The 18513-nt window shown below is 38.6% G+C and overlaps 1 protein-coding gene across 1 annotated transcript in view; it reads left to right on the top strand.

Moving 5' to 3' along the window:
• TMC1 (transmembrane channel like 1) overlaps window positions 1-18513 on the top strand; it is a 360874-nt gene that overhangs the window by 815 nt on the left and 341546 nt on the right. Inside the window, exon 2 of the mRNA XM_044391257.3 lies at window positions 1360-1483. The gene's annotated coding sequence lies outside the window, so the exon portion shown is untranslated. The remainder of the gene's footprint in view (window positions 1-1359; window positions 1484-18513) is intronic.

The raw sequence follows: 18513 nt of genomic DNA on the forward strand, positions 1-18513 counted from the left end.
CCCTACTTATAGCTGACCTCTCCAGGTGACTTCAGTTTAATTCAAAAGAACAAAATACTAAGAAAGTACTTACAAAATTTTGTAGTAAACAGTGGCCTACTGAATAAACAGAAACAATGATTTAGGGCTTATATGAGCCACCGTTAGAGCAGAGTGAGAGGTCCCTTCAGTGTTTCCCAAACTTCCTGATCAGAGAAATCACCTGGGGTGATTCTTTGAAAGATTCCTAGGCCTCTCCTCTGAAGATGCTTTTGGTTGGTCTGGGGTGGAGCTCGGGAACCTGTATTTTTAAGTAGTTCTCCAAGTGATTCTTCTTTGTGATTTTCTATAGTTGGGGAGAATGTTATCCTGGTACCGTGTGCCAAAATTTCCAAATTAGACACTTTTGTGCCACAGTAAGCAGAATACCTAGAACATAACTGAACATTCCCTTTATGATTTAGGGTTATTGCTGAGGTCAATTAATGTGTTAGAGACGAAGTAGTTTCAGTCACGGTTCCCCTGACCATTGGACTTTATTTCCTTGGATGAGTAAATGAATTAGTAAAAACAGCAGCTACCATTCACAGACTGTTTTCGGTGCTGAGTTTTCTCCATTTAGGGTCTCATTTAATCTTCACAGCAAGACACTGAGGTAGGTTCTATTACATCCATTTTTACAGATAATTACTAAAAGGAATAAGTGAACTGCTTGAGGAGCTGAGGGACAGGGAAGCCAAAGAGAGGTGATTTTTACTGAGAACAAAAATAACTTCAAGATTTCTCCCCCCTGGAATTTTAGTTATTAAAAAGTGAAATAAGATAATTCCTGAAGAAGCATATTTAGGGAAAAAAACCCACAACCAACCAAAGAGTAATAAGGCAAGATGGTTAATTAATAATGTATTGCATAATGTATGTTATGTAGCCCCTCTTGCTATTTCATCCTCTCCACCAACCTTTTATAATTTTCTCTATGAGACTATTTCAACCAAGAATGCAGCTGGTATTGAACCTGATTTTAGCAAGGTTCCCTTCCAGCAACTACCCTAGTTGCTCTCAAAGTGTGACCTCCAGACCAGCAGCATCAGCAACACCTGGGCATCTGTGAGAAATACAAATTCTCAGGCCCTCACACCAGACCTATGGAATCACAAACTCTGTGGGTTTGTCTAGCAATCTGTGTTTTAAGTCCTCCGTGTGGTTCTGATGCACACTCAAGTTTGAGAACCACTTACCCCGACTGTACTATCAGGTGACCTGTCTTGCAGATGCTCATACCATGTAAAAGGAAAAAGTTGGAAAAAACTGTTTTTTCTCATACTGGTGTAACAGATTGGGGATGCACTTCTAAGGAGTTTTGTTGTTCTAAATTTTTAGGTGGACTTCTAAAGACGAACTATAAAGCTCAAAATATTTAATAGGATGCTCTTAATATAAGTATGCAAGAGGGCTGTCACTCTGTGGTCATCAGAGAAAGCTGAAACCAGCCTCTGGAAACAAGGTATCAGGGAAAATGGGCATGCTCAAAATGTGGTGTAATCAATTAACTGTTCAAAAATACCTTTTGTAGAATTTCGTTACATAGGACATACCAAGTGACTGATACTGATCCATTCCTAAGGACTCTTTGAAAATTATTTATTTACTTACTTATTTCCATGAAAGTGTTTTGCACACTTTACTACATTCTAGGCACCCCCAACTGGGTGCCGAAATATACACTGGTAGGAAAAATTGATCTTACCCTTGTTCTCATGGACCTTACTGTCATGCTGGAGAGAAAGACATTCACAATATTATCATATAAGTATGTAATTATGAACTGGTAAATATTTGGAAAGAAAGATATAGAATGCTATGGGAGCATATAACCAATGACAATGGATACTGAAAACTACCCCCGTCTGAATTTCATTACCACTCGTCCCCATTGCCAATGGAGCCAGGCTTATTTTCTTAAAGTAGTTAACTAGAGTAAACTGGTATGTCCTATGAGAAAGTTGGAACACTTTGTATTCTGCTTAAGAGTTCAGGTAAAGTCACTGCAGGTTCACTTACATTTCTCTTTGTAATCTAGGCATGGACCAAAAGAGGGAATTGATGATTGGAGGAGAGTGAATGTAATTAAATTTCTTAAAAAATAGAATATGACATCCCTTAAAAAAGCAATAAAAGTTACTAGTACTAAAATATAAAAGATTTGGATATTTTAGCTTGACATATAACTTCCCATTATGGAGACAGGAACTGCTTTTCTGGCATTATTGTAATACCCTGTCATGGGTAACTTCATTTTCTCTCTGTGCTTGAGTAGAGCTTGGTGAAGCACAAAGTCTTTGCTAGGGTTTTAAAAATTGGTGTGTATCATCTGATGTTCGCATGGTGACCTTCCTCCCTTTCTTTCCTCAGCCCCTCCAAAATCTCAAAGATCAAAGTAAAGAGATTCAATTTTATTTTTATTTTCAAAATGATTGGCTGAAAGGATTCAATATTGTATTTAGAGCAAATCAACGAATTAAAAAATTTGGAGTATAACATAGATTATTTAATTATGATTTTTTCCTCTTTAATCATTGATAATTAAATTATAATTAAAATATCAGTGAATCCAATAATAGATGAGTTTTCAACCCAGCTCAACAAATGTTCGGCTAATTTTTTCCCTTAAGGAATGGATAAAGCAAGTAGCACTTCAATTATTGTGAAGAATTTTTGGTAATTTTAAAACCATACTTATTTTCAATGAAAACAACTTGATCAAAGAATCTTCAGATAAATAGAATGGCTATCTTACCTGATTAGAGAAGACTCAAACACAATCCAGGTACTGTCAGCATGGCCATAAACAATTTTTAAGACTATTGGAATAAACAAAAGCCTTTATTATTTATGTAAATCAAGAACTGAAGGTGAAGGAAATTGATGAATTAATCCATATATGTATTTTGCTGTAGATATCACCTTTTAAGATATACACAATGTGCTTTGGTCTCAAGATTTCAAGAACTCTTTGTGAGCAAACAAACTAGAGATGGATCTTAAGTGTGAATCTCAGTGATTAAGTCTGTGATTGGCTTTGAAACAACACTTTGAAGCAGATCATAACTTGGGCTCATGGGTGGTAAGTGGGCCAGAAAGTCAGGAACCAGGTGGGTAATTTGGTGAGAGCCCAGCAACTGGGATGTATAAAGCTCTGGCAATGGGCAGTTGGCACTAAGGTCCTAGATTTCATGCAACAGAGGAAGATCACAGAAAGCAGGTGGACACCATCAGAGAGGTCAGGATTTGGGCAGAAGACTGACAAGAGAAGTGGGTGGGGTGGGCCCTTGTCCTGAAGGAATGCAAGTTTTAGTCAGAGAGCCAAGGCAAGTGTCTTTTGTTTGTGTTATGTTTTTCCATTTACAATGTACGTTAGAATGCGTTAATTTGATAAACTCTCACAACAGTTCATCGATCTAGGTATTCTTGTCTTTCCTTTTGCAAAGGAGTTCACTGAGGCTCAGGGCAAAGTCATCTGTCCTGTCCAATGTTATGTACCTAGTAACAGTCAGAGCTGGGAAATTTAATCCTAGCCTCTGTCTTCTGGTTCAGTGTTCTGTGGCCTTTCTAGGAGCATGTCCCCTTTTCATTTATGTCATAATGATATTTCCCCTTATAATGTGAACCACCCTTTTACATCTTGTACATCAGTCATCTCAGAATCATGAGCTTAATAGAAACTCTGATTAGATAGTGTCTTCCTACCTAATAGGCAACTCCTTCCAGATCTGTTTGGTTCCGTCTTCCCTAACCAACTTCTAAATGTGGCATTCCTTAGGTCTACTTCTTGAGCACTCTTTGTTTCTCTATTCAACATACTCTCAGAATGGTTTTACTCACTTCCATAGATTTAAATGATATCTGTACTCATTCCTTGGCTTACAAATGCTTGGTTTATGAATTTTTACTTACAAAGATATTTATATAAAAATTTTATATATAAACACTTCTCAGTTTAACCCAGGACATTTCTTTTTCCAAACTAAAAGTATGCTATGTCATTGGAAGAAAAATTCATAGCTAGCCACTACTACTGTTGAATAGTGAATAAATGGGAGGACCTAGGCATAGAGATGGGTTTATATTTATTCCTTGTAGATCTTGTCTCCAAGGTGGCCAAGATAAAGTTAGAACCTTGGAATCCCAGAGCAGGTGCTTTGGTTATTGGTATACATCTGATTTAAGTCCTTTCTGTACTGTAATTTATAACATAGTGACCAGCTTTAAGTGTGAAACATACAAATATGTAGAGAAAATTCTCTCATTTTATTGTAAAATTAAAAGTGATGAAACAAATTGAAGTAGGATAGAGAAATTAAAAAAAACATTATGTTTGTCCGTTAACTGATTAGATAATATAAAATTGGAAAAAAATCTGAAATTGTCAATTCTTAATAGCACACTATCACTGAAATGTGTCTAAGGCTACACCCAAATTGTATGAGGACTTCCTAAAGCTTTTGATGCTGGATAAAATGCTGCTTTGAGCTTCCTAATTATATAGCAGAAGGTGATGTCTTTGAAGACCTCAAGAAGGTTATTGAAGAGGGAGTCCAGGGGACAAAAGAATAGGAATAGATTTCAATGGACATCCCAGAAGGTTTCAGAGACTCGAGAAGAATTTAGACTTAGAGTAAGATCTAGACTGCAACTGTGGACTACAACTTGGTTAGCAATGACACAGAGGAACTTCAGAAGAAATTCAGCACCCATCATTATTGTTGTCTTTGAAGGAGGTTGAGCTCTTGGGGAAAACAACTCCCCTAAAATCCAATGCTCTCTTGTACATTTCACTGGATATAGAAGGATAGTCTAGATTGGTCTCCCCCAGCTTTCTGAAGATCAAAGAATAGATTGCTTTGTAAGCAGCTGCCTGCAGAGAACCTGGTGCAATGGTTCTGGTGGGAAGAGGTGCTGATAGTCTAAGGGCACTTGTGGCTTCTCCTCTTGTCCAGTCTCTTCCTTTCAAAAATACTTCTTTGGGGGCGCCTAGGTGACACAGTTGGCTAAGCATCCAACTCTTGTTTCGGCTCAGGTCATGATCTCAGCATCCTGGGATCGAGCTCTGGATCAGGCTCCTTACTCCGTATGGAGTCTGCTTGAGATTCTCTCTCCCTCTCCACCAAATAAATCAATCTTAAAAAAAAAAAAAAGACTTCTTTTCACTCATTCTTTTCTAGCTAAGAGGTTAAGAAGCATGCTCCATTTTTAGCAGCCTTCAGAAGGAGAAGATGAAATGAATTCCTACAGTAGGGGTTAGATTCAACCAGATGACTTCTATAGCCCCTGGCAATGATAAGACCCCATGATTTCTCTGAGTGCATATTTGAATGAATAGATTTCTGTTCGTTAAATGTTTTAAAAAGTTCTATTCTTTTGTAATCACTTTACGTTACAGTTAAAGTAGAATTTTTAAAGAGAGTAAAATGCCAGAAATTTAAAAAAATGAAAACCAATGCAGCAATGTAACTGCATAAAGATTAAAGGAACTATATAAGTTGCAAGCAAATGAGATTTAATATTTATTTTGTACTTTGTGTTTTTCTATAATTCATATTTAATCCTTGTGATAATCCTTTGAAGTAGTGATGATTATGTTCTTGGACAGAGACAGAGTGGGGAACAAGGAAGTAAGTAATATATCTAAAATCACATGTTTTATTGAAGAGTGAAGTCAGGTCTGCTCAGTCTGATTCTAAAACTTGGGTTCTTTCCAATGCAGCAAGTGCCTTTCCTAAACTAGTCATCGTTACTTGAAATGAAACCTAGAGGGTCCCCTTGAGCTCTCCACCCAGCATATTCTAGACAGCATATTCAGCATTCAGGTTCTGTGCTCATACCGATAATAGAAAAGTTCTATATATGTGCTCACAAAGTAGCCCATGCCAACCTTCCTAGAATCGCGATACAAGATTTAATCCAGATTATTACCGTTATCTAGTTTGCAAACACCTCAAAAAAATGTAACTTTCGTGTTCTATTTTAAACGTATTCCCTGATTATTAAGATGACATGGTTAAAGATCAATTGGTTAAAACAGCTAACAACTTTTATTTTTAAAGAACTTATTGACAAATCACGTTCAACAGTGTGTCTATTTCCTTCATTTGTACTTGGGTGCAACCCTGTGGACTCTTTACTACAGTCAACTCTCATTATCAGTTAGTGAATCATATGCCATACACCTCATCTACAGTAACCTGGGTATTCCGCCGCATACAACAAATTTGTTTTCCTGTTTTGGAAGGATGTTGGGGATGAAGGAGAAGAAGAAGGGACAAAACGATAACAAAAGAATTTAGGGGTGAAGTGCTTTCCTACAGCTGTTTTATTATGCTATTTAAAAAATTTTTAAGTATTAATAATATATGGATAGATTGTCTTTGTATAAAGTTTAAGCAACATATGATTTTAATCTAAAAGTGAGTCTCCTATTCAAGCCACCCCCAAACCATTCTCTGCTTTCCAGAGATAATCCTTAGGTACTGATGCATCCACCCCCAAAAATTTTGTTCTTATGCATGCATGTACTTACACATATATAGAGACATATCTGTGATTTGTTTACCTACACGGAATTATGCTATATATCTATATCTATATATCTATATTTGTATCTGTATATATATATGGCTCTGCAACAGTATGCCTTGGGGATCTTTTCATGTCAGTGCATAAGAATCTACCTTATTCATTTAACAATTTGCTGAGTATGAGTGTAACACAAGTATGTTAATCATTATCCTACTGGTGGATATTTGGGTTGTTTGCATTTCTTACTATGATAAACAATGTTGGTAAGAGCAGTAACTTATTCTGAAAATGCAGTGTATTAATAACAATCACTTGCATTTTGGAAACGTTTTTTATACGAAATTTGACTATAATCAAATGTCAGTCTTTGAGGGTAGAATTAATTTTTAAGAAAGTAGATAAATCTTACTAACTGATGATCATGTATCCTTTCTTTCAATTTTTCTCTCTCCCTCCCTCCTTCCCTCCCTCCCTCCCTCCCTCCCTCCCTCCCTCCCTCCCTCCCTCCCTTCTATCCTCCCTCCCTCCCTCCCTTCCTCTTTCTTTCTTTCTAACTTTGGGAAAGATAATATGTGTAAGATGTTCAAGATTCACTAGGAGAGCAACTATGATGTGAAGTTCTGCATCATTTTCCCTCATCCATTAGCTAATGTTCATAATGACAATAGGTAACATTTGTTAGGCACTGATTAAGTACCAGGTTTTGTTGTAGGTGCTTTACACACATTAATGGTGACTTAATTGGTTCTCATAGAAGAATTAAGAAGTGGGCACAATTATTATGCCCATTTTGCTGATGTGGAAGTTGTCAGAGGTTATCCTGGTATCAGACAAATGGGAGGACGTCCACATGGTCACCTCAAAGGCCTGGACAGGGAGGCCTTATCCCTGGAGGTAAAAGGAAGCAGTGCAACTCCCCTGTAGGCCCAGTGTCCACAGCTCCCAATCAAGAGCTGCTTCATACTCCCTGGGGATCCAAGTTAGGGTGATCCATTCCTCTGCTTTGCCTGAGACTTTCCCAGTTTTAGCACAAAAAGTTCTATGTCCCAGCAACCCTTTAGTCCTGGACAAACCTAGATGATTTAGTCACCCTAGTCTGAGTAGTGTGTGTTTTGAGGAAGAGCTGGGGAGAGTATACCTGGAGCAGGTGGGCATTAGCCCAGTCTCATAGTCATCAAGGAGTTTGACAGGACCTTCACTGTGAACTACTGGCAGTGAACATCTTTTCATAAACCCAGCTGTATAAATGGTAAAGTCAAGGCTGCTAAATTTCTCCATAGGGTACCCCCTGTGTCATATGAAAGGATGAAAAAAAGAAGAAGCCTATCACCTGGGTTGCATTCTAATATATCAGACCACAAAGGATGCTGAAGAGGGACCAAACTACACAAACTCCCCAACAGCAAAAAAGCCCAGTAAAAGTCCCTCTTCTTTTTGACTTTTAATATCAGGCAATATAAATGCAATATCTTGTCTCTACCCGTAATAGGCCTACAAAATATCTTATTCTTCCTTGTTTCAATTGCGGTCAACAGTCTTAGCTACTGCATTATCTATGTTGCAGAGATATAGGACGTGTGTTTGTGTGTGTGTGACCTGAAATTAACCTCATTATAACAAAGATGAAATGTCCCTTTAAGAAAAAATTTTCAAAGCAAAGATTGCATTTTTCCCCCTTGAACAGTCTGACAATCTTGATATATTTAGAGTTGCAAACAGAATGACTTTTTTGTTGTTAACTCAGTCACAAATTGCAAAGGGGATCAGAAAACCAGGAATCAGTCATGTTTCTTGGCAGATGGTAGGTGCCAAGAGAGGGAACGATGGGACTCTGGCCATCCTTACAAAAAGAAACATAAGACATAGGCCTATTTGGTAAGATTTTATAAAGCCTGTCATAAAAGCTACCTCATTTGAAAATTGCTTCACCTAAGAAATTATGCTAAAAATGGCCTGCTCCCAGAAATACAAATAAAAGAGTCAGCCAATTTTCACCTCTTAACACCAGTTTAGCTCTGGAATTGTGCTTCACACAGCACCAAGTGGCTGAGTGAGTGACATCGTTGACCAAAACTGTTCTTGACACAAGCTCAGGGGTATAGTGGGAGGCCATCAATTTTGCAACAATTTGTTTCTTTTCTGATTGAAAACAAAAAGCGGTTTTTATGCATCAAGGAATCTAATCTATTAACAACATTTCTCCTTTGCCAGTCACCACTTTCCTTGGAACATGCCAAACTATGTAATCTGAGTTACGAGAACATCAGAAACAGACTTTAGGGGATGTGGTAAGAGATGTGGCCCTGAAAACACTGGGGACACTTTGTCCCCAAGGCCGGGGTCACTAGGGAGGGCAACAATGCTCTGCGTAAAGGCAGGATGTTCTAAACTCGTGTCAAACAAAAACATTACAAAATTTGCCACCTCAGACTTTCTGATGGAAGAATGAAGAAATCAGATAGACCCTTAAATGTGTTCTTTTTACTAAAACAATGGACTTTCTGATTCTCTCCCACATATATTTATTGAACATCTATCTCATCTCCAACTGGCAGCTGGCCCCTGCGGAGCAAAGTGAAGAGTGAGCTGGCCTCGTAGCTGGCCTTGTCCCCAGAGGAGCGGGCGTCTCCTGACCTCGTCTTCTCCTGCTCTCACTCTCATTACTGTTCCTGCTGGTCTGGCTTCCTTGTTCTTCCTCAAACACTCTGAGCACGTGCTTGCCTCAGTGCCTTTCCACCTACTGTTTCTTCTGTCTGAATGGTTCTTGTCCCAGACATCTCACTTTATTTACTCCCTGATTAAAAGTCACCCCCACGAGGGAGGCCTTCTGTGACCCAGAACATGAGAGCATGTGTGAATGCACACACACACACACACACACACACACACACACATATATACCCTTTTACTATTTCCTTATCCTATCTTGCTTTTCCTCATATCCATTTTCTTATCATATCAAAATTATATGTATATTTATTTCTTTATGTCTTTATTGTGTCTTCCCTTGTTATTATGGAAACTCCATGAAAGCAGGAAATTAGTCTTTCTTGTTTACTGCTATACCCCTGGCACTTCCAACAGCATCTGGCATCTCCTAGATATGCGGTGAATAATTGTGGACTGATGATTGAGTGAGGCAGTCAAATAGGCTGCTCTATTATTCACACCCAGGAGCCTGGTCTAACTCAGTGTTTTTTATGCTTTGATATCCTGAAGATCATGAATCACATTCTAAGTTACTTCAGAAATCTTCAAGGTCAATAGTTTTATTCTGTGTCCAGCAAAAGACTGAGAGCACAAGGGAGGGCAAATGATGAGGCCTCTGGGTCTCCCCAACCTCGTCTCCTGTCTCCTTCAATTATGACCCCGCATTTAGCACTTTCAGACTGTGGACTTCCACAAAATATTTCTTGTAAAGATGGGATCTCCTAAGTGAAAAAATAGCAAACAAACACCAGAAAACAACAATGCAAAAAGAAAACTACTATTTGAGGGAATTAGGGTGAGGGATGTTCATTCTCTGCCTCTTCACTTCTATCTATATTCCTTAGGAATCTGGAAGAAGAGGGTATGATCTTGGTGAGTGAGTCAGCTGGAGTCTTATGGAGGCTCAGCTTACCCCAAGACAGAACCTGGAGGGGGCCCTAAAAGAAAGGTGGAGTTTCATGTTTTAACTATTTTAGAAAATAACCTTGAAAGGTAATATGATGTTCAGCAATTTTTTCTCTTAATCACTTTATATTTCAGTGTTAGAGAAGTTAAATCAAATGCAAGTCATTGTTAACATAGGCAAGGTCTTTCCTGAAGAACCCTTATTTTGAGAGATCACATGTGCATCGTTCACAGGGAAGCTGTTAGAAAAACAACAGCACCTAAGACTTAAACAATAAAAAATTGTTTGGATTCTTACCAGTTGTCCACTGTTGACTGTTGAAATAGACAGCTGTGAGCTCTGTGCTCAGAGTTTTCACATGGCTTACATGTCCTTGGGGGAATCCTACAGTTGTCATTTAAACAAACATATCTTTGTCATGTCGAGAGAGGCATCCAATTTCATTCTGTTGGAGTGATGTGATCTTGGGTTTGTGCTAGGCAATTGAGAGTATTGAGTACAGTTTAGAATGCCATAGGGCCGAAGATTCTCACTGCCTTTGGCAAGACTGGCTGAAGGGGATTGAATGCATCGGCCACCTATATGGCAACACCGTGTGCCTAGCACTGTGGGCCCAGTACTCTGGGGGGACTTTGAAGAAATATGAGATCATCCACATCATCAATCCTGTTGCTCCTGCCTTCATGGCAGAGTCAAACTTGCTGGAAGAGAAGCCTGTTCATTTGTTTTTAATTACTTTGCTAAACATTGGCTCCTGAACTCCAACTTTGTTCACCAATCTGTTTTCTCTAGGAGCTGCTCTACTGCCTTCAGAATCTCTCTTTAGCGTATTTTTTTAAATTTTATTTATTTATGAGAGAGAGAGAGAGTGCTCGAGCAGGGGGAGGGGCAAAAGGAGAGGGAGAAGCAGACTCCCCACTGAGCAGGGAGCCCAGTGCAGGGCTTAATCCCAGGACCCCGAGATGATGACCTGAGCCAAAGGCAGATGCTTATGAGCCACCCAGGCGTCCCTTTAGTGTATTTTTTTTTTAAGATTTTATTTTTATTCATTTATTTGAGGGGGAGAGAAGGGGCAGAGAGAGAATCTCAAGGAGACTCCCTGCTGAGCACAGAGCCCGATGTGGGGCTCAATCTCACAACCCTGAGATGATGACCTGAGCTGAAATCAAGAGTCGTACACTTAACCAACTGAGCCACCCAGGTGCCCCTGTCTTTAGTGTATTTTGTGCACATCTGCAACATACCAGTCTTCCTACAGTAGAAATAGACTTCCAGCTGACTGGACTCTAGGTCTGGTTTAGCGCTTTTCTGTTGACAAATAGTACTAACACTACTGCCATAGAATTGTGGTGGGGATCAAATTTTATTATTTTACCTATTTTATTATGTACCCCTCTCGATAATGAAAACCTTCAAAGACTATGTCTTGCCCATGGAATAAAGCCCACATGCATCAATCAGTCTGTTGTAAGAGGCCCTCTCTCTTGTGGCCTTTCCCCACATCTGCTGTGTAGAACCTCTTTTCAGGCAGCCCAGCCTTTCCACAATTCCTGGAACAAAGCCTTACTTTGCATATCTGTAACCTTCCTGAAGGCAGATGCCTTTTCTAGGAATGCCCTTCCACTTATCTTAGGCAACTGAAACCCTGCTCCTTCAAAGACTCAACTGAGTACTGGTTCTCATTAGTTGGCATTAGGCCAACTGATGTCACTGGTTATAGCCAAGAGCACGTTGTGGGTATATGGGTACCTGTGTGATCTCCAAACAGGAGCTTACCGAGTGAAAGGACCAGGTTTAATTGATGTTTTTTAATTCTTTAAAGTGCTTTAAATATTATTGGCATTGAATGTTTATTTGCTGAAGGTGAGGATAAGTGAATAAACTCAGAATTAGGAACTTGTCTTATATACCTTTTTTGAGGTTCTATGATTATGTTTATCTATCTGGTGGAAGCCTTGGGAAATTCAGGTGATTTTGTGTGATTTTTTTTTTTCCTTATCCTTGTCTGGAGAAAGATGGTCACAAGATGTAAGGATGTAGCTTCCCCCCCTCAACCCCCCCCCCCCCCCCGAAGAATTCACAAACCTCCCCTGCAGAATGTAATCATTTGGAGAATGTATTTCATTTTCTATTTACTTTGCAATCTAGAATGTTCTTTCATGACTGTTATTTCTTTTCAGTCTCATGACAGTGGTGAGACACGTGTTTTCTTTCTGCTTATAGATGAGAAACTTATGACTCAGACAAGTTTAGTAACTTAATCAAGTTATGGGGACAACAAAAGCAGAGCTAGGCATCAAACCCAGGTCTTCTGATGCCAAAGCCAGTGTTCTTTCTTCTATACCATCACTGCCATCTGGAACCTGGCAAGAGTTTATACTTTATTTCTATTGTTTCTCTTCAGAAAAGAACAGCTTTGAAGATATATTTTAAAAATAAAGTCACTGAAATAATTTTTTTCCTTTTGATATGTCATAACTTGATACCTTGTGTATGTCATTTGGCAAAGGAAGGAGTGTCATAGAAGGCTCTGTGTCTGTAATTCTCCTAAGATGCTCTTGTCCCGAATTATGTAATCGAGACTCAGGAAATGCATTTACTGCTGGGTCTCGTGCCACTGATGTAGTGATGGGAAACATACGGTGACAATAAAAGCCACTTGTCTTTAAAACCTTTCAAATTCATAAGGGTAGCTTCAAGTTCAAGATATCAAGGTGAGCACACTTATTTCTTTCTCGTTCACAAGACTAATTTAAAATAGCATTAGAAGAATAAAAAATATGCAGAGCCCACAAATGGAGAGAATTGTAGGTAGTCATGAGCAGAGGAGAAGAGGGAAAACAGATGCTTTCAGAGGTTTATAAGTGGAGCAAAGAGGAGGAAACAGCACTCTAGAATATCAGAGAAGGGAACTGCAAGGATAGACGTCACCAAGTTGCCTTGAGGAGCTTTGGACTCAGAACTGGAGCATTAGTCCAAGATGTCCAACAGCCAAGGAGTAGGTGTTCTAGAAACACACAGCAGTCATGGTAGAGGGAAAGACACTGTTAAAGAAATAACATCTCCAGAGCGAAAGGGAGATTTTCAAATTCACAGTGTCCATTAGAACCAAGTCGGGTAATTGAAGAAAGGCCCATATTTATGGGTTTTGTGAAATGTCAGATCACTAAGATTTATACACCCATGCACCTTCACTTGAGGATGTACACCAGTAAAAAGAGGGTGAAAACCAAGAAAAAGGAAGATGTGGGATTGTGTAGTAAAGAACTTAATCTCGTGCCACAAGAGGTCTGGCCTTGGCCTCTAGGTTCTGGGAAATGAGCCGTAAGCTCCTGCAGTACCAGACCTCTTAGGAGTGTCTTTGCCTGAGGGGCTTTGGGTCACTGGAGACTGGAAACTAAAATGAGGCATGGGGACAATCAGTCATGCCTATGTAATGGAGCTTCCATAAAAACTCTGAATACCACGGCTTTGCTGGGCTTCCCTGATTGGCAAAAGTCTCTGCTTATTATCATCACAAGTCAATGCTGGAAAAATAATGTGTCCTGACTCTATGGGGAGAGGCAGACTCTGCTTTATATACTTCATCCCTTGGCTGACTGTGATCTCTATTCTTTCTTTGCAATAACTCTTAACCATGAGTATAATCACTTTCAGTTTAGTTCTGTGAGTTCTTCTAGTGAATTCTCAAACCTGAGTCTGGTTTGTAGAACCCCTCAAACTTGCAATTGATGTCACAAGTGAGCCTTAGGTGGGCTGTGTTCCTGTAACCTTGCAGCTCTTCTGCCTCTTCTCAGGGATACACAAACAGAACTTGTTTAGGGGAATAATGAAACAGCATCCAAGGATGACAATTATATAGTAGACCAAAGGAGGAAATCAGTGTAATTTACAACAGAGATAGGCAGGCCTGTTGAAAAATATTTTCAAGGAAAAGACTGAAATTTATTTCAGATAATAGATGCTGTTAATAAGAAGTTGCAAAGAACTGCATGGTGGGAAAGCCTGTGAATCTGATCTTAACAAGGTAAAAAAGAATAACCGGAAATTCCGGGTAGATCGAAACACTTTACCAGGATGTTGTGTTCCAAATACAAAACAATTTAACACCTAATTATTTTTCAGTGATTGGCAAAATGTGAGAGAGGAGACTGTATTTCACCTTGATGCTAGTGCATTTTTCTCTGGGTGGCATAAGGATTTTGACATCAGAAATATAGGCAAGGAATGTAGTTATTCGCATCTTCTGACTTTATGATGTAATGTGATGAATAGTCATAATAATGTAAAATTTGTGCATTGGTTATCAACTTTTCAAATAAATCTGTGCACAAAGCATGGAAGAGTTAATCATGATTAAGAGCAGACACGAACACTCTGGCTTTGGTGATGTTCAAGTAGAGCTCAGGGGACAGGTGTTGGGAGATGAAAGGTGGGCAGGAGAGGAGGAGGCGTTGGTAAGGGTACAAACACCCTCATTTTACAAAGTGAGAAGTCAAGAGAATCTGTTGAAAATTGATGAAAAATGACATAGTGATGACAAAAGGGACACAGCAGAGCATTGGGTTAGAGAACTAGCTACGTGGAAAAACCCAACAACTCAACCCGCTCACATCATCAACAAAAATATCAATTCTAAGTAAACTGTAGATGCTTTAACTATGAAAGGCAAAACAATAAGGCTTTAGAAGATAATCTAAGAGAATAAATTCATGATCTCAATAGGAAGGAGTGATTTTTAAACATATTGAACATGAAGATGCACCGATCTTCAAGGTAAGGATTGATGAACTTGACCACAGTAAAATTAAGAATATTAAAAATACTTAAAATAGTAAAAAAGCGGGTCACAGATACGGAGCTATTTGGAGCGCACATAATTAATGAAGTATCTATATCCAGAATATGTGAAGAACTCCGATGACAATAAGAAAATGCAGTTCAAAAGAAAAATGGGCGAATAGACTCAAAAGCCACTTTAAAACAGGATATGTATAATTGGTCAATAAATATAACAGAAGGTGTTCAATCTCATTGGTCCTCAGAGAAACGCAAATTAAAACTGCAAGGAGATGCTGCTACACATCCATCAGAACGGCTGAAGTTAAAAATTTAGACAAAATAGCAAGGATTTCCAGGGATATTGAGCACCTGGAACTCTCATCCAACTGCTGGTGGGAATGGAAACTAGTTCAACCAATTTGGAAAGCAGTTGACTTTATTTACTAAAATTAAAGATACCGTCCCTCGTGACCTAGCAATTTCTCTCTTAGGCATATATCCAATGGAAATATGTGTGCATGTGTAACAGGAGACATGTATAAGAAAGCTTATAACCTATGCTTTATTTATAAGTCTAAACAGAGCAAGAACGGAAATGTCCATCTACAGGAGAATGGGTTAATAAATTGGGGTATATACAGTGGAATACTGCATAGCTATGGACATGAGCTACAACTGAATGCTATACTATGAATGAATCTTATAAATATAATATTGAGCTAGAAAAATCTGATACAGAAGAGTATCTACTGCATGATTCCATTTACATAAAATTCAAAAACAGTCAAAACTGTAATGTTGAGTGATGCATTCTTGGATGGCAAAAAGTATAAAGAAAAGCAAGGAAATGAATATCACAGAAGTCAGGAGTTACATTGAAGGAAAGGGAGTGAGTTATGACTCAGAAAGGCATGCAGGTTCTGGAACTTCGGGGGCTGGCACTGCTCTACTTGCTCTGAGTAGCCCGGCCAGGGGATGTTTGTTTCAGATACATCTACGCTTTATGTCCTTTCTGACATGTGACGTATTTTATACACCAACTCCAGCTAAATTCTCTTCCACAGTCACAGGAAGTTAATAAGAAAATCTCCAAATGATAAACATCTTATTTGGAAACAAGAACCAAAATAAACTGTAGAAGTATTGTTTTCTGTTCTTTATTTTTCATTGTTAAGTAATGTATACTTACTAATTTCATAACCAAGGAAAACCATCACATTCTGTTTACATTTTTATATTTGAAAACATCTATGTGAGTGGGCACCCAGATTATAAACAAATAAATTTGTTGGCTGAGTTAACTTAGTTTGAGGAGTTCTAATTTTGGAAGGAGTTATTTTGCATTGATAATTTATGAAAATTATTTTATGCATTCAATAAAATGTCAAAATCCTTTCTTTTTTCTGTGTAATTTTTCATGCAACTTTGAGAACTTTGAAAAGGATAGGAATAATGAGTGAAGGGGTTTTTGTTTCAGTAACATCTTTTTGTACAGTTCTTGAGTACTGTGACCACGAGAGTTTATAGTCGCAAGTTGGCCTTTTATCTTTGCTGACTTCATTGCAATTTAAAGGTGTTTGTAATAATAAATAGCAATACTCATAAACAACCACCACTACCATCACCAGCCAAAAAACCAACCAAACAAAAGAAAATATCTACCCCTCTACAAAAAACCCAGCATTAAGAAGGTTCTTTTTTTTTTTTTTTGAAGATTTTATTTATTTATTTGAGAGAGAAAGAGAGTGAACAGGAGTGGAAGGGGGGCAGAGGGAGAGAGAGAGAGAAACAAACTCCCCGCTGAGCATGGAGCCCAACATGGAGCTTAGTCACAGGACCCTGGGATCATGACCTGAGATGAAGGCAGATGCTTAACCCACTGAGCCACCCAGACACCCCTCAAGCTTCTAAGAGCTACCCTAAGGAAACAATGTCCTCATTACCCACAATTTCAGTGATGTTGCAGTGTATGTAAGTGTGAACCACAGCTTTTAATATCACCCATTCTCATTGTATTTTATCCCAGGACTTTTCACCATCGAGGCAAGACACTTATAGATCATTTAAATTGCCAGTTTAAGTGCATTCTGAGTTCACTGTTAAACCATACAAGAAAAAAGTTGCTTTTCAAATACTGAAGGTATCTACTTTTTAATTCTTTGTTTGCATTTACTTCTTTTGGATTGGTTTTTATTGAAAAGTACAATTATTGTGGTTAGCATTTCATAATAATTGTGGAATCACTTATGTTGTATGCCTGAAACTAATATAATATGTCAGCTATACTTCAATTAAAAAGAAAAAAGAAGTATAATTACCCTGAAAAAGGTATATAAAATGTTCTTTCCAAAAAGCCTTTCTTAAAAAAAAAAATTTTAAAAATTAGTGTAAAATGGACAAATATTCTTCCAATATTAAAAGAAAGGAAAATTGAAAGTTGAGGTTCTACCCTATTAAATTAACTTCTAAAAATATGACGGATTAAACTCCCAGACCGTTGGACAGGGTTACCATAACATCTATGATGAAATCAGAAATTTTTATAAAGGGAAAAACAGTCCTGCTTCCAACGCGGTAGCTCTCTTTGACTTTCTAGCTAACGTAGAGAAATAAATATGACTGATTGCTCTGAGGAATCTGTTGTCTCAAGGCAGTTAAGAAACACATCAATCAATTATTCTTGTATGTTTTAAAAAAATATTGTGTGCTTTAAACTCGCTTTTTAAGGCAGCGTACTGAGACATCTGGATTCCTTTGCCTTTAGATTTTGGAACTATTTTGGTCTCTTTTCAACTGTAAACTATTCATCTCATAATGTCTCAGTACTTTTGAGAGTATTTACAATAAAAATGATTGACACCCATTGCACTCATTTATGACATGGATGGGAGCCACCCAAATGCTCACTCTCAGTTGGGGCAGGTCACCTTGTCTCTCTGCCTTTGTGTTGTGTTGCAGCTGGGCGACCTCACTACTGTCTTTTTTCCAAACTTGCAACGCCCGTTTCCAGAGAATGGTCATCCTAGTGCATCTATGCTAAATGCTTCGATTAGATCTTTCTCGAAGAAGGTTGCCTTTCAGGGTTGGGAGTTAGAAGAGAAGTAGTTGTAGGCATAAAGGTCAACAAATCTGTTTTTAAAACAGGGCTGACAACGAGCTGCAGGCACTAAGTTCAACCTACACGTGTGTACTCTGAAATCAGTTCTGACTCATCCGTTCTGTCTGCTTGGCACCCCTGTTTACAGGACGCCTTGAGCCTTTTCCTGGAGCAATGCTTTTGGCAAATAGCTTACTCTTTCTGACAGGGTGGATGAAAAAGGGGACAACCTGATCTTGGTTGATAACATGTGTACCGTGGTGAAGGCATATTTTGTAAAGTCTTGAGCAATTATTTAAAATGTCTGTGTGTGTGTGTGTGTGTGTGTGCGCGCGCGTGTGAGCTCACTTTATGTGCTAGGTAATGATTCATGTTCTGAGGGTGTGTTTTTCTGTCTTAAAGAGCTGGCAGCCAGCCCGCCCTCTCAGAAATGGGAAATTTCTTGAGCTAATTTGGACATGCA

Source organism: Ursus arctos, unplaced genomic scaffold (assembly GCF_023065955.2).
Source record: "Ursus arctos isolate Adak ecotype North America unplaced genomic scaffold, UrsArc2.0 scaffold_33, whole genome shotgun sequence".
NCBI classification, from domain to species: domain Eukaryota; kingdom Metazoa; phylum Chordata; class Mammalia; order Carnivora; family Ursidae; genus Ursus; species Ursus arctos.